Source organism: Elaeis guineensis, chromosome 4 (assembly GCF_000442705.2).
Source record: "Elaeis guineensis isolate ETL-2024a chromosome 4, EG11, whole genome shotgun sequence".
Classification (NCBI taxonomy): Eukaryota; Viridiplantae; Streptophyta; class Magnoliopsida; order Arecales; family Arecaceae; genus Elaeis; species Elaeis guineensis.
Genome location: NC_025996.2, coordinates 123639419 through 123659859, shown reverse-complemented (window position 1 = coordinate 123659859; position 20441 = coordinate 123639419). Strand labels below are relative to the sequence as shown.

Genomic DNA, 20441 nt, shown 5'->3' with positions numbered 1-20441 from the left:
AACCTAATTAATGATGCAACATTTTTCATCATAAATAATTTTTTGGTGAAAAAATATTTTTATTAGAAAAATGAGGTATTTTTTTTTATGAGAATTATTAGTGACAAAAAGTATTTTCCATCGTTAATAGAGTTATTAACAATGAAATATTTTTTCATCGTAAATAATTTTTTTGGTGCAAACTTTTTTTATCGAAGAATTTTTTTCTAAATTATTAGCGATAAAAATTGATTATTAGTGATAAAAATTTTCGTCGCTAATAGTTCACGTCCCATCACATTCCGTCACGCGAAACCCTTCTTCCCCTCCCCCACCTTTTCGCGTGAAATAATTTCCCCCCTCCCCCTCTTGCTCTCCCCTCCCCTCCGTCGCTTCCCACCGCCGTGTCCGCTACCGTCCGCATCCATCTGCCGTCGCCGTTCTGATCCGTCGCTTCTCGTCCATCGTCGGAGGTAAGGATTTCTTTTTTCTTTTTTTTTTGGTGTTTTCTCAGACCACCGAGGGGTCGATGGGGATGGGCCGAAGATGGTCCAGCAGGGATTGGCCGGTGATGACTAAGATCGGACCGACGGGGATGGGATCTGGGGCTGAAGGTTAAGATTTCTTTTCTCTTTTTTTCTGATGTTTTCTCGGGCCATCAGGGGGCGGTGGGGATGGGGCCAGAGATGGCCGCGAGGATTGGCCGGCGGCAACTGAGACCGGTTCGACGAGGATGGAGTCTGGCGCCGGAGGTAAGGATTCTTTTTCTTTTTTTTTTTTGGTGTTTTCTTGGGCCACCAAGGGGTTGGCGAGGATGGGGTCAAGATGGGCCGGCAGGGATTGGCTGGCGGTGACTGAGACCGAGCTGGTGGGGATGGGTCTGGGGTGGAGGTAGAATTTCTTTTCTTTTTTTTTTTTTGGTGTTTTCTCGGGCCATCAGGGGCCAACAGGGATGGGGTCGGAGATAGGCCGGGAGGATTGGTCGATGGTGACTGAGACCGGCTGATGGGGATGGGGTCTGGGGTTGGAGGTAAGGATTTCTTTTTTTTTTTTTAGTGTTTTCTCGGGCCACCGGTGGGCCGGTGGGGATGGGGCTGGAGATGGGCCGGCGGAGATTGGCCAACGGCGACTAGACTGGGCCAGCAGGGATGGGGTCTGCGGTCAGAGATGGGTCCAAGGATGGTTTAGGGAGGGATGTGGCCGTAGGGGATGGGCCAGCGAGGGTGCGGCCGGTGCCCTGTTCCATTATCGAGGAGGGTGTCAGCTGGTGGAGATAGGGCGAGGAGGGGGCGGCTGGTGATCGGGGGAGATGGGGCCGGGGAGGGGGGGCGGGGAGGGAGGAAGGGAAAGAGGAAAGGAGGGGGGAAAAAAGAAAGAAATAAGGAGAAAAAAGAAAGAAAAAAAAGAGAAAAAAGAAAAAAGGAAAAAAGAAAAAGAGAGATGGGGTCGGGGAGGGGGTGGCCAGCGGCGACAAAAATGGAGCCGGGGAGGGTGTTGGCTGGCGGAGACGAGGTCGGGGAGGGGACAGCCAGTGGCCAGGAGACGGGGCCGGAGAGGGGGCCTGCTGACGGTCGAAGGGATGGGCCGGGGATAGGGCGGCTGGTGGTCGAGGGAGATTGGGTCGAGGGGTGTGGCCGGTGGAGATGGAGCAGGGTCGAGGAGGGGGCAATCGGGGGAGATGGGGTTGGGGAGGATGTCGGCTGGTGGAGACGGGGTCGAGGAGGGGGCAGCCACGGTCGACATAGATGAGGCCGAGGAGGGGGCCTGCCGATGGTCGAAGGAGATGGAGTCGGGGACATGCTGCTGGCAACCAGGGGAGATAGGGCCGGAGAGGGTGTCGGCCAGTGGAGACGGGGTCGGGGAGGGGGCAGTCGAAGCTGGGGGAGACGGGGCCAGGAGGGGGCTGTCGGTGGCTGAAGGAGACGGGGCCGGGGATAGGGCCGTTGGTGGCTGGGGAGATGGGGTCGAGGATGGTGTCAGTCAGTGGCGATGGGGTCAGGGAGGGGGAGATCGGAGGAGATGGGGCCGAGGGGTGTCGGTCGATGGAGCAGGGTCAGGGAGGGGGCGGCTGGCAGCCGGTGTAGATGGGTCGGGGAGGGGGCCTGCTGGTGGCCGAACAAGATGGGGCCTGGGACAGGGCCACTAGCGATCGGGGAGATTGGGCCGGGAATGGTGTCGGCCAATGGAGATGGGGCTGGGGAGGGGGCGGCCGAGGGAGACGGGGTCAGGGAGGGTGTCGACCAGAGAGATGGGGTCAAAAAATTATTTGATTAATTATATTTATTGCATAACTTTTTTAGTGTTACTGTTGAATTATTTAATTATTTGATTATTATTTTTTTATTTTACTAACACAATGCACATTACTGTTACTTATTATAATTTAATTATTTTATGTGCTATTTTGTATGCTTTTGTTTATTATAATTAAATATAAAAGTATTTTTATTTTATAGAAACTGTATTAAAAATTTTGATGAAAAAATTTTAGAGTAGAGTTATTTTTTTTTGATAAATTAGAAATCCATCTTCGAATGTATGTTTAGAGATGTAGTTAGATTGCATTGAGCTAAGGATTCCCGTTCAAGAGTCGATCTTCATTGAGATCAACTCTTGGATGTCCGTATTTGGGTTTTTTGAAAAATAATAATCTTTTATTGTTAATAGTTGATATTTTGTTTCATTATGTGGTATTCGGTAGTTATCTATCCATTATTCTTCGGATATATGATGGATAGGGTACGTAGGCACCATATTCACATCGTATACTTGGAGAACCATAGAGAGATGCTTCTAAAATTTTCATAAAAAAAATAAAATATCCACTAATAATATAATAAGATTATTATTTTTTGAAAGGGATAGGATCATACCTGTTAGTAATGATTTGAAATAGATAGGATCATATATTTTTTACTTCATTAAATTGATAGAAGGATATTTTTTGTGTTACTATTCAGTCTTTATTTTTTAATATGTGTTGTTTGTATAAAGTGATCCGTGTCTAGATCGAATCAAGATTTTGGCTAAATTTGGATCGTGATTCAATCCAAAATTTGATCGAGATCCAAAATACCATTGAAGTTTTTTTTGGTTGTTAATGATTTTTATTTATTGTTAGATGGATATCAACAAAAATTGGATGAATGCTAGAGATATTTTTATCTGAATATCAAAAAAGAGTTGAGATTTTATTGAGTTTGCACGGGCATGAGGCTGACAGTGCTAGTCGGATAAAATATCCATGCAAATATGTGTCAATATGGTATATCATCACATAATACTTATTGAGGAGCATCTGCTACATTATGGTATGGATAAGAAGTATGAAGAGGGTGATCCGAATGAAGTGGTGCACGATGATGACGATAGTAAAGATGATAGTGATGTTGCTGGACCTATCGAATATAGTGGTATAGGAGAATTATTAGATGATTTACATCAGATACTTGTTCAAATGTACGTATGAGTACTACTACATCTGAAAGTAATTCTGATCATAAACATAATATCCGGCTTGAGGTAGAAAGGACTTCTGAACAGTTTACAAAGCTTGTAAGGGATGCACAAGAGCCACTCTATCCAAATTGTATAAAGCTTTTTAAGTTAAAATTTTTGATAAAATTACTTCATATTAAAATTATGAACCAATGGAGTCAGAAGTCATTTGATCAAATTTTGATATTAATTAAAGCAGCTCTTTCCGATGGAGAGAGACTTTCAAAATTATATTCTGAACAAAAATATACATGTGAAAATTAAGACATGACTATATTCCTATACATACCTAAAAAAATGACTGTATATTATTTTATAAAGATAACAAATAGATAATTGAATGTCTGAAATGTGATGAGTCTAGATACAAAATTGATAATAGAAAAGCAAAGAAGATATCTCAAAAGATTTTGAGATATATTCTATTGATTCCATGACTTCAAAGGTTGTATATGTCCACAAAGACAGCTAAAGAAATGAGATGGCATTATGAGCAGTGGGTTCCAGAGGAGAATATACTTAGCCACCTGACCGACTCTTTAGTGTAAAAAGACTTCGATGCAAAGCATCCACACTTTGTGAGTGACCCGTGCAATATTCGGCTTGGTCTAGCGACAGATGGATTTAATCCCTTTGGCAATCTGAGTACTTCTTATAGCATGTGGCCTGTGATGTTAGTTGTATATAATATGTCACCTTGGAAATGCATGAAAGAACCATTTATTTTTATATCACTGTTGATTCTGGATTCAAAAGCATCAAGTAATGAAATTGATATATATCTACGATCTTTAATCAATGATCTGAAGGAGCTATGAGAAAATAGGGTATAGACATATGATTCTGTGAGTCGAAGTAATTTTAAGTTGCATGCTTCGATTCTATGGATCATAATAATTTTTCTACATATAAAAATTTATTTGGATGGAGCACCAAAGGATATCTTGCATGTCCAATATGCAATAGGGATGCATCCTCCTTACATTTAAAGCACGGATAAAAATATGTTTCATGGGTCATCGATAATTTCTCCCTGGTAATCATTCTTGGAGGCCCCATTATAATCAATATTTTGATGGTAAGTCCGACTGACATCTACCACCTAAGAAGTTAAGTGGAGCAAAAGTTTTAGAATAACTTGAAGTCATTGAAAATATTCAATTTGAAAAATATTGGGTACTTGCAAGCTGAAGTGTACTGAAGCTGAGCTGAATTGGATGAAGTGAAGCATCTTTTTCAAACTACCGTATTGGAAGCAGCTACTACTTCATCATAATTTGGATGTAATGCACATTGAAAAAATATTTATAATAATATCATCGGTACTGTATTGAACATCCCAAAAAAATAAAAGATAGTACAAAAGCTCACCTTGATTTATAGAAAATGAGAATCTAACTGGAGTTGCATTTAGTTCATTGAGATGAGAGATTTTTTATGCTACCTGCATGTTATTCGTTGTTTGGTGAGAAAAAAAAATTTCTGTGGGTGGTTCAAAATCATAAAATTTTTTGATGCATACATTTCAAATGTATTGCAGTGTGTTGGGAACAATGACGGTAATATCTCTAGCATGAAAGTCATGGCTCCCATATGATGATGCAATATTTGCTTCTTGTGGTCATATGTGGCTATTTAGGTGGTGATGTCAAACTGCATTGATTGGGCTGGGAGTGTTCTTCCAAGAACTGTGTTGTCAAAAATTGAAGATTAACTTATTCTTTGTAAGTTAGAAAAAATTTTTGTACCATTATTTTTTGATGTTGGTGCATCTGGCTATTATCTTTCAAAGGAAGCTCTTTTGATCAGACCGATACATTATCGATGGATGTATCCTATTGAAAAGTAAAGAAATTATATGCACTTTGTCATATCAATTATAAGATGTAAATATATTTTTAAAATTTATTTTTTTTTATAGATTCTTGTGTACCTTAAAAAAATATGTGCACAATAAAGCAAGGCCTGAAGGGTCTATAGTGGAAGATATGTAGCTACGAAGTGTGTCACATTCTGCTCGATGTATCTTGACAATATCGAAACAAGATTCAATCATACAGATCGTAACGCATACCGTGAATGGGGTGATAATGAATTGATGTTGTCTATATTTAAACAATGGTTCGATCTATTGGTGCAAAGAGATATGAATTTATGAATGTGAATGAGCTATCCAAGACACACTTTTATGTTCTAAATAATTGTAAAAAAATTAAAGATTTCATTAAGTAAGTACCATCTTAGCATGCTGTTTAATATTTTAAGTAATTTTTCTATATCGATGTAAAATTAAAAATCATAACTTGTTGCAATGAGCATAAGAGTATATTATGTAGAGAGAATAATATGGATGCTGATGATCGACATAGGAGATAATTTACAAAATAGTTTGGTGATCTTGTAAGTTATATTAGTGATACATTATTTATTTAATTATAAATAATATTATTTGAACCAACATAATTTTTTATGTTATGGTATAGATGAAACATAAGTATTTTAATAAAGAAGTAGATGCGACCGATGAGTTATATGATTTAACATGTAGTCCTGATCGAAGGGTTAATCACTACGCATCCTGTATCATTGGAGGAATGAGATTTCACACAAGGGAGCTTAAGATGCAACGACAAATCCAGAATAGTGGGATTGCTATAATAAGATATGAAGAAGAAGAAAAGATTGAATATTATGGTGTACTGATAGATATCATAGAACTGAAGTATGGGTTTAGTAATTCTATATTCTTGTTTCAATATGAATGGTGGGATATTAGTAATAAAAAGATTGATATTCATATCGATTCATACTTTATCAGTATAAATTTTGCACGAATATGGTACCAGAATGAGCCGTATATATTAGCAACTCAAGCGAAATAAGTAATATATTTGAAAGATCTAAAGTATCGAGGTAATTGGCATGTTGTACAAAAAATAATATCTAAAGATGTATATGATATGCTAACCTGATTAGAGATGGATGAAAATTCAGATTTACATGAAGAGAAAGCTTTTCAGCAAGAAGAATAATCATTAATTGAGCTTTTTGTTGATGAAGAACTTATAACGGCACTTTTAAATAGAGCTGATCTGCTGTCCAACAAAGTTAAAGTTGATTTTGTATTTAATCTTGATAAGTCGGAGGGGGACGATCAGTTGATAAATAATGATGAGATAGAAAATGATACATATTTATTATTGTGATTCGGAGGAGGATCTACACATCGAAAAAGATACGAATATTGATGATTAGATCTATATTCTTCATTCAATCTTTTCTTGTAATAATGATATGCGATATAATTATATTTATTAGAATATATTTATTTTTATTATTATTATTCAATATTATATTTATTTATGTATCAATTATTGCAGATATGGCACCAGGAGACAGACGATGACGTTCTCATTCACAGTCTATCCCGGAGGTTGAGGTGCCTTCATCGATCTCCATTGCCGCACTGGCTTCATTGTCAGAGGGTCCTACACTGGCAGGTCCTAGTGAGGCAGGTCCCAGTGAGACAGATCCGAGTGAGACGGGTCCAAGTGGTATTATTATATTTTTATATAATAAAATTTGATTCTTTTAGTTTGATAGCTATCATACTAATGATTTATTTATTGTTGTTTCAGATCAGTCTTCATTGGTAGTGAGGTGAGGGCGAGGTCCATCGAAGAACCTCACTCTAGAGCATTGGAGACACGAGCACTCGGGACAGCATCTCCGTATCGAGTTACCAGCCAGCTACACTAAGCCCATTAGGAGATGGTGCGAGCCATGGCAGACTAAGCTGGGCATCATATGCCACAGCTATGCCCCCATGATGCTCTTCGATTATCGCCATCACATGCATCAGCATTGGTACCATATGGTGCAAGATCATGGGAAGAAGGCAATGTGGCAGCAACCCTATGACAGCATCACTATGGATGATTGGACTATCATATGTCGGTATTACGAGGATCCAGCATATCAAGTTACATATCCAAACTTCTTCTTTTTTTAGAGTTTAATGACTGAATCATTTATTCTTAAATTAAATTTGTTATCTACTAATTTGACTGATAACTATATAGAGAAGATGTGCCCAGAATGTTATGAATCGGATGAGACAGACCGTACCATATTATGGGGGTTCGAGATCGTTCGCTCGTCACATGGAGCATATGGTAGGTAATTTTTAATTTTTAATTAACATATAATTCTCCAGTTATTTAATTTTTTTTTAATTAATTTTTAAATTACAGAGAGATACTGAGAGTGGTGAGCTTCCTGGTAGGATCGATATCTACCAGTGGACCCACCAGTGATGGTCAGGAGAGTGGACGACGGGGAGCCAAAAGCTTTTTGTAAGTTTTTTAATTATTTTTTTATTCACAGTCTAATTTTTATTTTAAAATTAAAATAGCTATAACTTTAATTTTCATAACCGTATGACAGACATGAGATCTTAGCCTACTCCTGAGGGCTCGACCGCACCCACAGATGATGAGAACTGTGATCAGATGCTTGGTATGAGACCCTATTATGTTAGGGGTCTAGGATATGGAATCACAGCTCCCTCATCTTCACGCTCATCTAGGACTGATATCTATTCTACATGCGAGGCTCAATTGATGGAGGTACAGAGGCAGGATGCCGTAGATCGACAGCAGGCTGAGCAGCAAGCTCAGTATTTGGCTGCACATATCGACGAGTATCAGTAGCTTCAGATCCAAATGGAGTGGATGGCATAGATGGAGTAGATGATACAGTTGATGAAGCAGCAGCAGGCCGGTTCGAGCTCTTTCGAGTGCTTTTCTTCCCCAACTCGCTCTCCAAATGTCGACACTTGATGACTTCTTCATGTATTTTTTTATTTTTATTTTAAATTTTTTATAACTTTAATTTAATATAATAAAATAATAAAATTTATGTGTCAATTTATTGTATAAATTTTTATTTTTATTTTTTATTTTTAATTTATAAAAAATATTATAGATATAAATTAAAAATATATATCCATAAATTATTTTTTAAAAAATATGTTTAAATTATTAGTGATGGAATTATTTCCATCAAAATATTAATCTTTAAAAATATTTAAGTATGATAATTTAATTTTTTAATAAATATAAAACTATTAAAATTTTATATATAATTAATAACGATGAAAAGTTATTCATCATAAATAATTATTAGCGATAAAAATTTCATCAAAATTATCATATTTATGATGTAACTTTTTTATCACTAATATTATTTAAATTTAGCTTTTAAAAAATTTATTATTAAATTAATAGCGATAAAAAAATTTTGTTGCAAAAAAATTTTTTGCGACATAAATTTTTTGTCGCTAAAAGTTTTTAAAAATTTTATTTTAGAAAATATTTTAATTAAATTAATAGTGATGAAAATATTTTTATCGTTATTAATTTTTTATTTATTAGTGACGTTATAATTTGTCGTAAATATTTTTTTAATGATTAAAATTTTTCATCAAAAAATTTTTAACGATAAAAATTATTCATCGTAAATAATTTTTATTAGCGATAAAATATTTTTTTCATTGTAAAATATTATCAATGATGTGATTATTTGCGATGAAATATTGACGATAAAAGTTTCGTTGCTAATAACTATTAGCTACGAAAATAGATGATTAGTGATGAAAATTTTTCGTCGCTAATAACCTATTTTGTTGTAGTGATTGCTATTTGGTTCATTTAAAAGAATCAAAATTAAAAATATTATTTTTTAAAAAATAATATTTTATTTATTATTATTATTATTGTTATTATTATTATTATTATTTTATTTTTTTAGAAGATAAAGGGGTAAGGGAGGATTTATTTATTTTTTTTCCTTCCATCTTCCTCCCTCTTTCCATGGCATCACCGCACCCAACCCCCCACCTCCATCGGTGTGAACCGCACTACCCCCCACCCCTTCCCTCCAGCTCCCTACATCCCCTCCGCACCGCATCCCGACCCCTCTTGTGCCTCCTCCACTTCTCTGCGCCCCCACCTCCCCCCACCCCCCACCCCACTAACCCCCACCCACAGCCTGCCACTCCTCCGAGCCACCACCACCACCCCACTCCCCAACCCCCTGTGTCTCCTCCACTTCTCCGTGCCACCCCCTCCCCCACCCCCATCTCCACAGGACCAGTGCCTTCTCCGACCCACCCCTCCAAGCCTTTGGTGGTCCGCGGCTCCCCCAAGCTGCCCCACCCCCCTGGCAGCCCGCATCTCCTCCGAGCCACCACCACCCCTCCAAACCCCTTGGTGGTCTGCAGCTCCTCCGCCCTCTTCCCTCACATTCGGCACTGGCGCCTCCTCTCTACTCTCGGTCCCACCTTCCTACTCACCTCTCCGACGAAGCCCGATGCCATCCTCGACTTCTTCCGTCGTCGTGCAGGTCTCTCCATCCTCCAGCTCCACCACTTCATCTGATGCCACCCCTCCATCGTCACTGCCGACATCCCCTCCAACCTCCTTCTCAAGCTCTCCCTCTTCCATTTTCTCCCTTGGCCATGATTCTCATATCCCACATCCCATGCCCGATGAGTTTTTTTTTTAATCTCACTCTAGATTTTGACTCCCTTGAGGTGAAGCCGGATTCAGCTATAGAAAGGAATGGATCATTCACATTCTTCTCTGGAATGAAAATCGGAATGGAATTTCCCCCCAACCAAATACTTGGAATGGGAGCCATCTATTTCGATTCCCATTCCAGACCTTAATTATCCCAATCAAACACCCTCTTAGTGGATCAAATTGTAGTAGTACTAATTATTTTACCTTATGAGCTTGATCTTAAATGTAAATCTTCTAAGAAATTGAATAGCTAAATATGTTTTTGTCTTCTTCTATAGTTATTTCATATTTTCTTATTTTTTGGAGGATACAAGCTTAGATCGCTTAACAATTAATGATCATTCATTAACCAAAAGGAAAATAAAGTAGCAACCACAACCTAAGTTGGGCCTAGCTATAATCATGAATTTAGTACTCAAAGATCAACAAAGTTGCATGTTCTATTTCATATACGGATAATATTTATATTACAATCAGAAAAGGATTACCGCCTACGGAATTATAATGGGAAAAACTTATGTAGCTTGAATGTTCCCCATCATTTTATTAATATAACAATGGGTATGGCATGTAATAAAGATGACCTGGCATCTTACTAAGCCAATCAGAATACACCGAAGAGATGATCTGGCATCTTACCAATCCAACCAAAATACACCATGATAATTTAAAAAACTTGGTGTTGCAGTCCTAACAAGTCACAACAAAATAGAACTCTTTCTGTGTGTGTGTGTGTGATGCTTGTCAGCCACATTCTTAATAACTTAGGGTAAACAAAGTAGCAACAGATTTGATTTCTTGATTTCAGTCTCTAGCTATCTCTATTTGGATGCAAATGGATATTTTAATGTCCAAATTGTCTTAGCATTATTAAAAAATTCTCTATTGGCTTACCTCTAGCTTTAAGAGAGCAAGAAAGTTGTGTTCAAAAGTGAAAGTATATCTATGAAATTACATATAAATTTTTTTGAGAGAACAAGTTATATAGGAAATACAAAATAAGAATTGTTATAAAGGGAATTACAACCATCCATGCTTGTACTTGACGGACACTAGTATATATCTAAAAATATAGGCATATCCAATCTAAGAAAATAAATATTAATATAAATATCAAATTAAAGGTAATAAATTAAATGGACAAAATCAAAACTAAGGGGAAAGTTAGGGGTTATTGGTTTGGTGAGGAGAGAGTATTTTCAAAGAAAGTGCTCTACCCCACATCACGGTCATTGTGCTGTGCTAACTAACCTTTAACCATAATGAGATAAAATAAGTAAATTTGGGGATAGGGCTGGAATTGGGCCGGGCTGGGCCAGGCCAGACCCCTATCCGAGCCCAGCACAAATTTTTTTGTCGGGCTTTGGGCCGGGTTTAGGCCCAAATGTTTTAAAAAATATATGGCCCGAACCCGGCCTGAGCCCAAGCCCGGATCAGGCCCGAACCCGATTGGGCCGGCCCGCATCCAAGCCCGAATCAGGCCCGGCCCACGTCCAGGCCCGAATGAGCCCATTGTTCAAGCCCGAATTAGGCCCGCGTCCAAGCCTGAATCAAGCCCAAATAGACATTAAAAGAAATATAAATTGTTCACGAACGACAAATACATATTTAAAATAACACTGATATCTCAAACAAATTTGCCTTTGCACGCCCGTCAAATGTTACTGAAACTCTTCTGAAGTAAGTTTTTTCATTTCAGCCACCACCTCTGTTTCAAGTAACGCCAGCCAAGTGTAAAATAGATAGAAGCAACATGTCTCAAGTTTAAGCGGCCATCTGCATTCTAGTCTCTCTAAGAACAGCCAAAAAATGAGTCATTTTGGAGTTTGGTTATGCCCCCTTCTCGGGAGACAAAGCATTCCTTGGCCGTTAGCATACAGGTTAGCAGAGGTTCAAACCAAAATTTCGCAGCATGAACTAACTGCTAAAATCTAACTGCTGGAGTATAACATTCTTCATCTTACGGGTAGGCCGTAGGCACCAACTAACTGCTAAAATCTAACATTCTAATGACAGATCCATAAAAAAGCCCTTTAAACATCTCATGGGTATGCTTACCTACCAGGAGGGGGGAAAAACGGAGTACGTGGCAAGAGAAAAGGTGCCTGTAGTAGAGCATTGGCCAAAAATGAACCAGAGAATCAAGGCAAAATATTTGAGCTTTCTGCAAAGCAAATATAAACCGTCCAAAGCGATAGAATTCAAACATTTCAGCTTCCTATATAACACATTTAATATTTATATGTCGCATGAGAGCTAGAGTTGCCAGATAATTTCAGCAAATAGTATGCTCATCAAACAAACTGACTACCAAGATCTGCCCACATTGTGTACCCTCTACAAAAATTCTTATGCATACAAATATTCATTTCCCAAAGACAGATTTCAGTTAGTAGCTGCCAAACAGTGAAGAACCTCCTTAAATTTGATTTCAATCACAGATTAAGACATTTTCCTTTGTCAGAAGCTCTTGCTAACAAATTTCCAAAAATAAGCTGTTGCTTTGTCAAAAGCTGTTGCAGAGCTCACAAGCCCACATTATGATACCTTTTTCCTTTGAGCCTTCAAAAAAAAATTTCTAATTAATGCAGCAAGAATATGATCCACAGAAGAACATAAGAGTTTTGCTTATTAAATGCTTCACAGCTACAGAATAATTAAAAATTGGAGAAGAATTTGCTAAGTACCTTGGCAAACACTTTCTATGGTATGACTTTGGACAGCATGTACATAGTGCAAACTGCAACTCCAAAAATTTAAAAATATATAGATGGTTACTTATGAAATTGTTAAATAAATAAATTTATAATTTTACATGGATTAAAGAAATACTATATAGATGATTACATATTATTACGTCCACATCCCAACTTTACTGCTCGGCTCGCTTTGGGGTGCCATCATTCACATTCAACTTCAAAAAATTTGAGCTACTTGTAACTGTTAACACACATGACACATATGACATATCAATCATAAATCTTCAAAATATAAATACTATGAGTAAATAAAAAATATAATATAAATTTAAATTATTTATATACCTTCATCATATTCTTCACGTAGCCAATCTTGGGTACAAACTAAAGCCTTGACTGTAGATGAACTCAATGAACTCCGATACTGGTCTACAACTCTATCACCAGTGCAGAATGCCGATTCTGATGAAACAGTAGAGACTGGAATAACAAGAATATCTCTAGCCATTCTGGATAATATAGGATAGATTGTTGTGTTGCTCTTCCACCATGCTAAGATATCAAATTGCTTGTCCCTCATATCAGAAAGTACATCATCATCTAAATAACTATCTAGCTCTGATCTCTTTGGCCTTTTCGAAGAACTTTGATTTCTAAATTGAACAAAATCCATACCAAATTTTATTTTGCTCAAGTTAAAAGAAGAAACTGAAGTTATATGACTTTGTCCATCAAAATCAGCTGTTAGCTCATTTGAACTTACAGAAGGCTGCACTCTTGTTGCATCTGCATACTCATTATAAAATTTATAAAGATAAGTACGAATCTCATCAATTTTCTTTTTGCTCTCTTCCACATCAAATACCATTTGATAACAAAACTCTATAAATATCAACTTTGATCTAGGATCCAAAATAGAAGCAATGACAAATAAAATATTTCACTGAGACCAATATTTGTTGAACTTCTTTTGCATCTCATTTGTCAATTGCTTTAGTGTATCATTAGTATCAATACTCCCATGCATCAATAAGACCCTAATTCCCCAAACTTCTTTTACATAGAAATTAGATGTGGGATACTTGTAACTAGAACATACTTTAGTGGCATCTAGAAAGCCTTCTAAGAATTTAACAATTACATCAGCTTATTTTCATTCATTATTGGTGGGGCATATACATGAATATTCGGTTGCATATTTATTAAAAACATCTTTATAAGTAATTACAACAGTCAATATTTCATAAGTAGAATTCCATCTTGTAGCACCATCCAAAGTGAGTCCTTTTTTAATAGGAAGTCTCATATGTTGTGCAATTTCATTAAATCCTTGCATTCGAGATGGAGATGCAGACACATATCTAATAAGCTCCCTTATGCATTCAACGGCTTCATAAATTATTTTCATTTCATCTTGAACCATAATATTTAATATGTGTGCACAGCATCTGATATGACTATACTCTCCATCAAATAACATTCCATGACAAAAGTGATCTTGAATCCTTCTAATTACAACATCATTTGTGGAACAATTATCTAAAGTAACGGCATATATTTTAGAATCCAATTCTCATTTAGCAAGGCACTTTCCAATAGCATCTTCAATTGCAAAACTTGTATGAGGGTATGCTAGTTTCTTGAAACTAATTATCCTCTTATGCAGAAGAAATTCAGAATCAATATAATGTGTCGTAAGGAAAAGATAACCAATTTTCTAATTTGATGTCCAAATATCAGTAGTAAAACTAATTCAAGAATTTAATTTCTTAAATACATCATGTATTTTTTTCCTTTCTGCTTGGTACAAAGCTATACAATCACTTCTTACTGTCTTACAACCAATAACATTAAACAATAGTTGAACAGATCTCATAAAATCAAAAAAAATAAGATGCTCAACAGTACGAAATAAAAGTTTGGCACATATAATAAATTTTGCAAGTAATTTTCTACTCTCTTCTTGATTGAATTTAAAAGACTTCACCAGATCTTTTGAACTTGCTACTATAAACATTTGATTCATCGGATTCTTTTGATATTTCTTGCAAATATTTTCAAGATGTCATTTTAGATGACTTGTTCCTCCTTTAGTATTGCCACTTAATACCTTTTTGCAATATTTGCATATAGCTATTGGCCCATCAGATTTTTTTTCTCGATAAAATGATTCCATACCCATGATCTTTTTTTAGAACCTTTATCACTTTCAATAGCTTCAACAGTATCTTCATCTTTATCATCTCCATCCCTTATATTTTGAACAGTCTCATTTTCATCCATTTTAGAATTAGACATAAATAAAATAATCTATTGAAATAAGAACATAAATTATTAAAAAAATTAAATTTTTTTGAAGGAATACAATGATCAATATCTTAATTGTTCGAAATGAATATGACAAAATATAAAAAATTTGATATACACCAAACAATATGCAACTTTGTCCCAAAATTTTTTTGAAGGAACCGATTGTTTGTTGGTGGTTTCGGATCACAGGTGCAAATAATCATGCATAGTGCTCTGCATATGACTAGTATGCTAAAAGTCTAAAATTGACTAGTATGCAAAACAATCATGCATAGTGCTAAAATGATCAGTATGCTAAAATAGGTGATTAGCTAAAAGCCTAAAATGATCAATCACAACAATACAATCATGCATAGTGCGACCAAAACAGGGGAGGCTTTTAGCATGATCAATATGACATAATGACAACGAAGAAGATCAAAACAGAGGAGGCTAGAGGCACGATGGATGGAGATCTAACCTTGTTGGCTCCGGTAAGGTGTTGAAGCCCAGCTGCCCAGCATGGTGATGGCGGTCGGTGGATGGAACACGGACCAGGGAGGGCCAAGGGCTCTTCAACCTCTTCGACTTTGAGACTTCAATGGGGAAATTGGGAAAGTCAGGAGATAGAAGAGTGAAGAGAAGAGGAAGAGCCAAAGAGGATGGGTTTAAGGGTTTAATGGGATTAAAAGGATAGAGGTCTGACCTTGGCTCTGGCAAGGTGTTGAAGCGCAGCTCCCAGCACGGCAATACGGCAGCACGATGTTGAAGCCTCCGCTCTCTGGCAATAAAGTTCAAAACCCTAAAGAGGAAAAGAAAAGATTAAGGAATACTAAGACTTGAGATCTAGAGGAAGGGGATTTGGAGGATCCTTACCCAAAACGATGTACGATGATGGCCGAAGACAGGAAGACAATGTCAGTGATGGTCGATGACAATGAGAGAAGATGGAGGATCGATGTCACGGATCAAGGACAGAACACGCCAAAAGGGGAAGACGGAAGATCTGTCGACAAATAGGGGAAGACGATGATGGCGGTCGGTGGATAGAACATGGACCAGGGATGGATGATCGACTTTGACAGATGGGGAAGAATTGAAGATGGAGAAGAGAAGAGGAAGAGCGGAAGTGAGAAGTCTGAAGAGGCGTTGAGGGCTCGAGGCAATGGGCTCAGCCGCTCAGGGCTCTTTTAGTCGGTCTGACCGTGTGGTCCATGTCCCATTTTTATTTCAGGCTCCCTTTCAGGTTGGCAATTGGGCCTTTAGTCAGGCTCCATTTCGGGCTCGGGCCCGAGCCCGGGCTGGACCAAAAGTCCACCCGAGCCCAACCCGAAATTAAAATGGGCCCTATTTTATTGGCCCGAGCTCGACCTGGATGGTTTCAGGCCAAGCCTGAAGCCCGATCCGAAGCAGGCCCGACCCGATGGGCCTCGGGCCGGCCCGAGCCCACTTCCAGCCCTATTTGTAGATGAAATGTGCACTAGTAATCCATCATAAGTGTCATGTAAAGCATTTTGCATGTAGTGACGGGAAATTAGATGACAATCTAGACTAGTTTTAGAGTTGTTTTATTTGATTTAAAAATTATATAAGATATTTCACTGATTTATTATTATTTTATTATTTTTAGATTTAAATTAAAGACATGGAATTTAATCTTAAATTTGGGCATTTATTAAAATAATTAATGAGATAGTTTTTACTTGAATTGTAGGATGATGTTAAGTAAGAGACCTATCACGTTCAATTAGTATATCGCATAAGATCATGATTTTTATTAGATTAGTGGGATCAATCTAGGAGTAGTATATCGCATAAGATCATAATTTTTATTTCGACTCTTTGACCCTATATAAGTATCCAAGATCTATTCAATGCATAGTTAATGTAGGATTAATTATACATCCATATGAGTCCTGACATACTTTTTCTTTAAGCTCGGGCATCCTCGCTAGGTTAAGAGTCCAAATCCATTCAAATCCAACCACAAGCATAATGATGAGCTCATGGTCAATCCAAATGAGCCCCTATTGTAGTATCTTCTAGTCTATATGGGTCATGTACTAGATATGCTCTGATATCATTCTCAAAAATTTAGGACCTCATCTAAAAAGACTAGCCAAAAGATATTATTTAGGTTTCTTAGCTTTATATATAAGTACTCAGAACATATCGATTGCATAGTCAATGTAAGACTAAATACATGCATGCACAGATCCTCATATCGACTATTTTGTGTATTTATTTGTGGCACCACCATCACCATATGGGATTTTGATTTATTTCTTTAGTATCAATTACTTAACATAATTTCCTACATTTTTCCCTATCTAGTTGTCATATATTTCATATATGGTACAAAATTTGTTATTACATGCATGTATACATGTACCGAATATTATTTCTATGATATGCAACCACAGTATCCTAGTTAGCAGAATACTGGAGCTGACTAGATCGCTCAGATGTAAGGTGTAGATGAGGGCAAGTACATGTGTTAGTCATTATGGTTCTTAACTATCCACACCGTGCGGTACTAGCAATTCAACTAAATTGACAAAGAGTACGCCAGCCACCAATAGATAAAGCTCAACTCTTTCATCAAGACAATTTCCATTCGCTCTAACAATGATTGGCAACCAATCAGTCTTGAGTATTTTTCCTGGTCTAAAAGGAAGACGCAAGTATTTGATAGCTAAACAGTCTAACTTCACATTCAAGTAAAGAGGCACAGCTAAATTCCAGCATCCCAATCCGAGCCCATTAGAACTAGAGAATATTTGGAAATATTAATAGACAACTATGAAATCTAAAATAAGAGAACCTTGCTATTTCCAACCTGCTACAAATTAGGTTTACAAAACACCACAATATCATCATCCAACTTTAAGGGCACTATTTTTTTATTAGCCATATTATTTCCAAAACCATTGGTCAAAGAATTTCTTTGTGCCAATAAAAACATTCCGAACAACATATCATCCACTAATGTGAATAAGAAAGGATATAGAGTATCTCATTGTTTGAGACCCCTTTTACAAAAAATCTATCATCCCAGCTTACCATTCAAAAGAACTCCACAGCAGCCTGGCGTTAGACAACATTAAATCCAGCAAATCCATTTTTCAAAAAGCATCTATTTTGCATAAGAATGATCAAGAAGTCCTAGTAAATCATATCACATACTTTTTCAAAGCCTAATTTCAAGAGTTTTGGATTCATCATAAGTAGAAGATACAACTTCCTGAGCAGTAGTAAAGCAGTCCAAAACCAATCATACTGTTATAACAGCAAACCACTTTTCGAAATTAACTCATAGAGGACGCCCTTCAATATATCAACCGAAACTTTGTTATAATTCTCTGGATCCCATTTGATGAACTTTTAGGCCGGAACTCTTTAACAGAATTTGCATCCTCTATTTTTTAGAATAAGAAAATTACAATGAAGTCAATACTTCTCAAATCATTTTTGCGAGAGTTGAGCTCCTCAAAGATTTTAAGTGTCTTTCTTAAGCATAGAGGGATATCCTTGATAAAAAATCAATAAAAACTATCTTGGCCCGGGGCCTTTTCCTACGCTAATTCAAAGGTAACTAATCTAAATTCTTCTTCCTGGAAAGGATTATCTAGACTTACATGCTTTCCAGCTAGATTCTTTATGTTTGCCTTATAGGAATTCAAATGCTCAAGTTTAGGTGTTGCAAACAATTTCTCACTCATGTACCAAAAGAACTAAAATAATTTCTGGCTTGGTCTCTTTAGCCATCATAAGTACTTTATGATGCAAATTAGCTCATGTCTCACTATACACATGATCTTTTTCAAAAAAAAAAAAATAATAGTCCCACTTTTATTGAATAAACCTCTCTTGACATACTTCTCTACTCTATTTAAGGAAGAAAGATGAAAACAATATCAGCCCAAAGTCAGATTGATTTTATCAAGTTATGTATTTCTTGCAATTGAGTCTTTGGATTCTTCCTCATTGAAGGATCTCTTGCACATAATCCATGTATAATCATAAACAACTCTCTCTTATTTTGGCCATGGAATTAAAAGAATAGTCAACAAATATCCATGGGTGAAATCAAACAAAAATCATTGCTTTGTCACAAAAAAAGGATTTCATATAGATTTTATTTTTACACTACAAGAAATTTGATTTTTTGCGATGAAATTTTTTCGTCGCTAAAAATCATATTTTCATCGCTAAAAGTATTTACGACGAAATATATCGTCGCTAAAAATTTGTAGAGAAAGCCTCGTAGCAAAAGACCTTAGCGACGAAATTTTTTTATTTCATCGCAAAAAATAGTAAACCTAGACGACGAAGTTATGTGCTGTATTAGCGACGAAAATATTTTGTCGCAAGAGCTTAAATTTTCGTCACTAAAATTGCAATGAAAAATAATTTCGTCGCTAAATATTGTGATTAAGAAAAAATATTCTCTTATTTTTTGCGACGAAAACGAAATTCATCGTAAAACTTAGCGACGGATTTTGTCGCAAACAAAATTTGTCGCAAAAATTTTATCGCAATAATTGCGACGAAAAAAATGTTCGTTGCTATAATTGCGATGAAAAAAAAATTTCGTCGCTATAATGGCGATGAAATAAAAATTTCGTCGCTAGAAAGGCGACGAAATAAAAAAATTCGTCGCCATAATTACGATGAAATAAAAAAATTCGTCGCCATAATTGCGACGAAATAAAAATTTCATCACAAAAAGTTAAAATTTTTAGCGACGAAACTATTTTTTCATCGCAAAAATAGCAACGAAATAATTTCGTCGCAATAATTGCAACAAAAAAAATGTTCGTTGCTATAATTGCGATGAAAAAAAAATTTCGTCGCTATAATGACGACGAAATAAAAATTTCGTCGCTAGAAGGATGATGAAATAAAATAATTCATCGCCATAATTGCGACGAAATAAAAATTTCATTGCAAAAAGTTAAAATTTTTAGCGACGAAACTATTTTTTCGTCGCAAAAATAGCAACGAAATAAAAAATTTCGTCGCAATGTATAATAAAAATTTTATTTTTTTGGGTTCATAAATTTTTTTGCGACGAAATTAATATTTCGTCGCTAAAATAAATTTTGGATAAAAAATAAATTTTTTATTTTTTTTCTAAAAAAATCTGCTCAAATACAAATTCTCTGATCAAACATATTTTAAATAATCAGTATATTAACACAATAAAAATATTCTAAGTCAAAAGACCAATTCCAAGTATCAAAAAGTTTCATAACCATCTTTGTCATATACAAAAATATAAGTCCATACACTATTTTAAATTTAAAATAACTACAAACTAGGTATGATCTGACTCGTTAACCTCGTTCCCTTCTCCAGGCATCGATCCCTGACCCGATATGTGTCGCGA

General features: G+C 36.6%; 2 long non-coding RNA genes and 1 pseudogene across 2 annotated transcripts; all 3 read right to left on the bottom strand.

The window, feature by feature from the left end:
• Window positions 1–12219: 12219 nt before the first annotated feature.
• On the bottom strand, window positions 12220–12978 carry LOC140857008 (uncharacterized). Its single transcript, XR_012140494.1, has 3 exons — window positions 12909–12978; window positions 12749–12801; window positions 12220–12623 (listed from the first exon to the last, which is right to left on the bottom strand). It is a non-coding gene; the product is annotated as an uncharacterized lncRNA (long non-coding RNA).
• A 119-nt stretch (window positions 12979–13097) lies between these two features.
• On the bottom strand, window positions 13098–15058 carry LOC140857007 (zinc finger BED domain-containing protein RICESLEEPER 2-like; annotated as a pseudogene).
• A 492-nt stretch (window positions 15059–15550) lies between these two features.
• On the bottom strand, window positions 15551–16179 carry LOC140857006 (uncharacterized). The gene is made up of 3 exons (XR_012140493.1): window positions 15926–16179; window positions 15756–15851; window positions 15551–15645 (listed from the first exon to the last, which is right to left on the bottom strand). It is a non-coding gene; the product is annotated as an uncharacterized lncRNA (long non-coding RNA).
• Between the last annotated feature and the right edge of the window lie 4262 nt (window positions 16180–20441).